We start from the raw sequence: 7,243 nt of genomic DNA, 5'->3' as shown, positions 1-7,243 counted from the left end.
GGGGAAGGGGGAAGGGGAGGGGACCTGTCTGACAATCAATCTGACTCAGGAAGTGGAGGCAGGGCTAGCTGAAATAGGGGAAGGGGATGGCTCCGAGATGCCCCCCCCCCCCACATCACCATCCCCAGGGTCCCCACATCTCTGCAGGGAGGGTGGAGGGGAGTGGGTACGACGGTCCCCGGGGCCCCTCCCGACCTGGGCTGGGATAGACAATGAATGAATTCACCACTAGGCTTTTCTGGGAGGTGAAGCCAAGGCTGTCAGAGAGGAAGTGAGACAAGTGCTGCCCCCCCCCCCAGCAACACACACACACACACACACACACACACACACACACACACAGAGCATGCTAGGGAAAACCACTGAGGCCATCAGGCGGTCAGTGAGAGGCAGCCCTTCGCTGGAAATGAGCAGCAAAGGGCATTGGCTGAGGAGCAGGAGCACCTGGGGTCATCTCCTATCTCTGTCGCTATGACTGCGGCAAAGTCACTTCACTTCTGGGTCTCAGTTTCCTAACCTGTCAAATGAGAAGGTCTCTGAGGTCCCTTCCAGTTCTAAAACTATAATACCATCATCATTTAATCAATAAACATGGATTAAGAGGATGCTGTGTGCAAAGACTGGAGCTACATAGACAAAAGCAAAAGTCTCTGCCCTCAAGGAGCTTCCAATCTACTGGGGGAGAAAAAACAATGAAGGTGTATATACACACACTCATACAGAATATGTGTATAAATACATATGCATATACATGTATGTAGGTAAAATTGACTGGGGCCATGGCATTAGCCTCTAGGGGATCCGGAAAGGTCCATGGAGAAGGCGGCATTTGAGCTGAGCCTTGAGGGAAGCTTGGGATTCTGAGAGGTAAAAATGGGGAAGGAGAGGGTTCGAGGCACAGGGCACAGCCAGTGCAAACATGTGGAGGTGGGAAGTAGGAAGGCCAGTAAGAAGGGCCTCCTAGGATTCTCATAAGGATGGGCCCTAGGTGAAGGGTCTAAAGCGTCGAGGTGCTCAGCCCAAGCCTGAGTTCATTCTCTCTGGGACTGAGGCTTCAGCAGAAAGTACTAAGACTCCAGGGTCCCAGGCTTTCACCACTTAGTGCCTCAGTCTTCAACAAGCATACATTAAATACCTACTGTGTGCCGGGAGAGAAGCATTATGGAATAATGCGGAGAGAAACAGCCTCAGATTCTGGAAGAACTAGGTCTGGTTTCCTGTCTCTAACAGACTGGGTGTATGACCTTGGCCAAGCCAACCTCTCAGTCACCTCCTTGAGGAATTCCTTCATCAGCAATTCTCTCTACTGATGAAGTCACAGACCCAGCCAGACCAATGTGCCAGGCAGTGCCACACATGCCTCGAGGGTAGAGGCTGTTTTCTCTTGTCTCAGCACAATGCCTGGCACACAGGAGGGGCTTAATACGAGCTTGTTGGATTCGAGTGTATTGGAGTTAGGGTGGTGATCCGGACCTCCAAGAGAAGAGACCAGATGCAGACTTTGGGCACCAGTGGAGAGACCGAGCTGAGCAAAGGCAGTTTTGAGGACAGAGCTTTTGAAGGTGCCTCTCCAAGCCGAGCTCTCCTGCTCTGCCCGAAGCAGTGAAGGCATGTGCCAGGAAGTGGCCCCAGAGGCCACACTGCTTCTGGTGGGGAGGGCCACCAAAGGGGAGGACGCTTCAGAGGCACAGGGACACACCCACTCCCCGTTAGGGTGCCCAGCTTTTACAAATGCTTTCACATCAAGCAAGGGTAGAGCTTCAGGCTGAGGTCACACTGGCGTGGCCCCAGGCTCTGCCAGGGAGAAGACCCAATGCCTTCAATAGCAAAGCCAGGGCCTGGTATCCACGGATAGGACTGAGGAAACAAATCAGAGGGTATAAATTGTATGGCAGGAATACTGGGGCAGCGTTGGGAAGTCCTGGTCACACACGCTTCGCTCTCACCAGAGTAAGGGTTCAGGAGAGCCCTTGAGCGACTGTGAGGTCAGGACTTCACTGCCCAGGCCCCTGCTGTGCCCATATCCCAGCGCTCCCTCTTAGCTTCCTGACCCTTGTCTTAGGATCACAAGGTCAGAGGCTTACACTGGAAAGAGATCTCTGAGGTTATCTCACCAAACTGCTCAATTTACCAAAGAGGAAACTGAGGCCTGTAGAGCTGAAATGACTCGGCCAATGTCAGTAGGGTAATAAACGGTAGGATTTGAACCCAGATCTCCTGATTCCACACTCAGTGCTGATTCCCACTGTACCACATTGTCTCTCAACTTAGGGCCTCTCTCTGTTCTCCTCATTCATCCCAGCCTACCCTTGAGAAAGTCCTAAATACCAGATGGATGAATGAGAATTTTTCACTTTTGCCTTTATGCCCCCATTGCCAGGCATGTAGTAGGAGTTTAATAAATTCTTGTTGATTGATGGATGGAATATCAATGTTCTCCTCTGTGTTCTACTCAGGCCCAAGGCATAAGAGGTGACTTGCTCAAGGTCACACAGCCAGTCTGTGTTAGAGACAGGAAACTAAACCCAGTTCTTCCCAAGTCTCAAGCTACTTCTCTCTGCATTATTCCATAGTTCTTCTCTCCTGGAACACGGTAGGTGCGTAATGCATACTTGGTGAACTGAATTGAATTCATAGAGTGCTGAATGAAGCACCAAGTGGTGAAAGCGTGAGACCCAGGAGTCTCAGTTCTTTCCCCCTTCCCACCCCCAACAGAAATCCAAACAAGCCGCCAAAGTCAACCCTAAGAGGGAAAACATTAGCCTGGACTTGGGAGAGAAGCCTCTATTCTTGGCTCTGACCTCAGCAAGTCCTTCCCCTTGGCTCCGTGTGACCATCAAATGGGGGAGATAATACGCAGAGAGCCACTCCCACCTGTTTGGAGAAAGATGCTGCCTTCCCCCGCAACGAGCCAAGAGGGCTGAGGAGTTTTGGGGGAGTCACTACCAAAGATGTTTTCACTTGGCTTTGTGACCCAGCCAAGGTCATTGTCTTTCCCCCTCCCCCGGTGGCTGGCCCTCATTCCTTCCTAGCTCGAGGCCCAAGTCTGCTCAAGCAGCAGAAGGCAGACCAGGAAGGACTAGGGAGCTTACTACAAATATGGGCATTCCCCAACCTAACATAAATCATTCATTCTATCAACCAATGAGCATTTATGAATACCTCTGTGCTCCAAAACACGACAAGTCAAATTAGCCTAACAGGACAGCTAGCTGCCTGTTCACAGAATCACTGAATTTCAGGACTGAGAGGGGGCTCAGAGCCACCTTCCCCAACCCAACCCCGGCTGTACCAGCGACCAGTGAACGTTGAGGCTCCCCTAGGAGACCTCGGAGGAAGGGGTGCCCGAGCACTTCTGGACAGTCTGACGGGTGCAGTTTGACCTCTGTCACTTTGACCACCGCTAGCTGCCTTCTTGGACCATGCAGAACAAGGCCAACAATCCACCAAACGCTTGAAGACGGCTCATGCCCCAGTGGACACAAGGCTCCTTCTCTAGGCTAACCCTGCCCAGTTCCTTCCTCTAAGAAGGCACCAAAACATGAAAAGCGAGGCCATCTGCTCACTCAGGATCACCGACCTAGACCTGGAAGGGACCTCCTAGGCTACTAGTCCAGCCTGACCATTTTACAGATGGGGAAACTGAGGGCCATGGTCACACGACCAGTCCCACTACTTCCTGGCATATCCGGGTCTCAGTCTCCGTGTGTGTAAAACGAGGAGCTTGGACCAGAGGGTCTCCATTGCCCCTTCCAACTCTTCTAAGGTCATCCTGGTGGGAAGGTGGCAGAGAAGGATTCGAATCCAGGCTCTCGTTGGGACAGTGCTACAAGTGGGAAATCTGCTGAGTGACGTTACAATGGTGTTTCCTGACACTAATGTGGATCTGGCTTTAGCCATGTTACTGGGAATGAGCCCCTAGCCCCAAATGGGCCCCCTCCCAGCTGGGAAATCCTAGTACTACGGAATACAAGCCAAGAAATTAAGAACTATTATAACCACATAATAACTAATTAAGAAATAAGGGCAGCTGGGTGGTACAGTGGGTAGGGTGCTGGGCCAGGAGTCAGGAAGACCCAGCTTTCTGAGTTCAAATCCAGCCACAGACACTTATTAGCTGTGCGACCCTGGGCAAGTCACTTCACCCTGTTTGACTCAGTTTCCTGATCTATAAAATGATCTGGAGAAAGAAATAGCAAACCACTCCAATATCTCTGCCAAGAAAACCCCGAATGGGGTCACAGAGAATTGGACACAACTTAAACAACTAAATAACAAAAAGGCTTTGAGATCTGCTACGTGGGACATTGAGCAAGGCAATCAGTTTTCTCATCCTTAAAATGGGTACATCAATTCTTACCTAGATCCCAAGGCTAGGGTGGGAATTAAATGAGATTACAGATTCAAGAGCTGATTCTATTCAAGGAGACATGATGCACCAGATCCCCGAGAGAATCTGTAATAATTAGAGATGCTTTAAATCCTAGGCTGGCTTCCCTGTATACCCCCCCCCCCCCATTCAAGGCTGAAGCTTTTCTGAGCCAGGGAGGTAGGCTTTGGTGAGCCTTATTGTGTGATGGCACAATGTCTCAGTTTTCCTCCCTTTTTTTTTTCAGAGTGTGCTCAGAGAAGTGGACGCTGGAGCTGGGAACCATCCTTGGGAGGATGCGGGCCAGGGCCAAGGCTTCTTCCATGCCTCAAAACAGTGTAATCCAGGAGAAGCCAGGGTCAAATGAGCATCCCTAGAAGGGGAAGGAAGCCAAAAGGAGGTAGGCAATGTTAATGAGAGGAGGGGTTGTCCAAGCCCACTTCTTTGGTGAGCATGGAGGGTGGTGTCAGGAGGGTAGAAAGAGAAGGTTTTAAACAGGCTATTTCTGTGGGTTATTCTTTTTTTTGGGGGGGGGGGCAGACAATGGTCTGAATCTTTCATAGACATTGGGAACTCTCAAAGAAGAAAATGGCAGAGGGTCAATCCAGCCCACACCCCAAAAGAACCCTCAGTACAGCTCATATTGGTAGAAGGTTCACAAGATAGCCTAAGAGAGGCAGTGTGGAGCAGTGGTTAGGGAGCAGGCCTCCAACCTGGAGCAAGTCCCGTCTCCTGGCCATGAGGGTTATCCTTCCTCAGCTGGGGAAGCCACCCCTCTCGATCCCCTCTGAGTCTCAGGCCGGCCACCAGGGGTCCCGGGGGCTCTGGTGATCACCCACGGGGCACAGCTCTGGATGGAGATGGCGGGAGGAGGGAAGGCAGCTGAGCTCTCCACACAGAAACATGTGGCCTTGGGTAAGTCTATTCTCTGGGCCTGGTTTCCACACTTGTAAAATACACTTCGTATAATCTCTATTTCCCGGATCCCAGGTGCTTCAATCTAGGGCTGGAACCTCCTTCTTCTGTACAGATGGGAGACCGAGGCCCAAGGAGCAGAATTCCAGTCAATATTTATCAAGTGCTTGTCCTCTCCATGGCCCTGTGCCATTTGCAGGCCCCAGAACCTAAGGTTTGAAGACTACGTGGTGTGCTAGAAAGAGCAATGGCCTTGGAGTTGGAGGACATGAGTTCAAATCCTACCTTTCCCTCCTGCTTCCTGTATGACTGTAGACAAGTCATTTCCGTTCCCTGGGCCTTGGTAAAATAAAAGGTTGGACCAGATGCCTCTGGGGTCCCTCCCAGCCCTAGACCTGGGAGCTGTGGGGCAGCAGATTCAGCTCAAAGTTGGCTGGCTCCCCTTTTCAGGTTTATCTGGGTCCTCAGAGGGGAGGAGAGCTTGGAGAATCACATGCCCCTGCCCCGCTTCTCTCTACCAAGCCTTCCTGCTGGTGAGGGCCCTCCCGGATTGCTCCCGCGCCTCCAGGCATGTCCAGGTTTGCAGGAGGCGGCAGAGAGCTGACTTCACCAGTCTGCAGCTCCTAACGCAGAGGAAGGCAGGGGAGAAAGCGACCTTTGGCTTTGATTTCTCCCTCCCCCTCTGCTCAGCTCCAAACCAAACGCTCCCCCTCCTCCCAGCACCCCCCGAGCTCCAGCTCCTCACTCCTGGGCAATGCAGGCAGTGATGGAAGGATTATTAAAGAAATAAATAAATCCCTGGCAAGAGGACCCTGGGCGAGAGCGATCTGGGATAAGCACGCTCAGCGGGGTGTGTGTGTATGTGTGTGTGGGTGTGTGTGTGTGTACGCGTGTGTATGTGTGGATGAGCACACTCAGTGGGGTGTGTGTGTGTGTGTGTGTATGAGCACGCTCAGTGGGGTGTGTGTGTGTGGATGAGCACACTCAGCAGGGTGTGTGCGTGTGTGTGTATGTTCACTCCAACTGTGTGTGTGTACATGTGTGGGGGTGAGCACACTCAGCAGGGGTGTGTGTGTGTGTGTGTGTGTGTGCACGCGCGTATATGTGTGGATGAGCACACTTAGTGGGTTTTTGTGCATGTGTGCACACATGTGTGTGAATGCATGTGTATGTGTGCTCATGTGTATGTGTGCTTACTCCAAGTGTGTGCATGTGCGTGCATGTATATGCGTGTATGTGTATGCGTATGTATGTGTTTACTCCAAGTGTGTGGATGCATGTGTATGAGCACACTCAGCAGGGTGTGTGCTTGTGTGTGTATGTTCACTCCAAGTGTGTGTGTGTACGTGTGTGTTGGTGAGCACACTCAGCGGCGGGAAGGTATGTGTGTATGTGTATGTGTGGATGAGCACACTTACTGGGTTTTTGTGCATGTGTGCACACATGTATGTGAATGCATGTGTATATGTGTGCATGTGTATGTGTGCTCACTCCAAGTGTGTGCATGTATATGTGTGTATGTGTGTGCGTATGTATGTGTTTACTCCAAGTGTGTGTGTGTATGTGTGTGTGTATGAGCACACTCAGCAGGGTGTGTGCTTGTGTGTGTGTATGTTCACTCCAAGTGTGTGTGTGTTCGTGTGTGTTGGTGAGCACACTCAGCGGCGGGGTGGTATGTGTGTGTGTATGTGTGGATGAGCATACTTAGTGGGTTTTTGTGCATGTGTGCACACATGTATGTGAATGCATGTGTATATGTGTGCATGTGTATGTGTGCTCACTCCAAGTGTGTGCATGTATATGTGTGTGCATGTGTATGTGTGTGCATGTGTATGTGTGTGCGTGTGTATGTGTTTACTGCAAGTGTGTGTGTGTGTGTGTGTGTGTGTGTGTGTGTGTGTCTGTCTTACGGCTTCCTTCATGCCAAACTCTGGGTGCCACGCTGTCAGCTGGGGGCTG

At 51.3% G+C, this 7,243-nt stretch overlaps 1 protein-coding gene across 3 annotated transcripts in view; it reads right to left on the bottom strand.

Annotated features, from left to right (window-relative positions):
• Positions 1–7,243, bottom strand: part of HIP1 (huntingtin interacting protein 1) — a 131,514-nt gene that overhangs the window by 69,500 nt on the left and 54,771 nt on the right. The window lies entirely within an intron of this gene.

This window comes from Vombatus ursinus, unplaced genomic scaffold, assembly GCF_900497805.2.
Source record: "Vombatus ursinus unplaced genomic scaffold, bare-nosed wombat genome assembly UNPS02014768.1, whole genome shotgun sequence".
Classification (NCBI taxonomy): Eukaryota; Metazoa; Chordata; class Mammalia; order Diprotodontia; family Vombatidae; genus Vombatus; species Vombatus ursinus.
The sequence above is the reverse complement of the archived record's forward strand: the minus strand, read 5'-3'. Positions and strand labels throughout refer to the sequence as shown.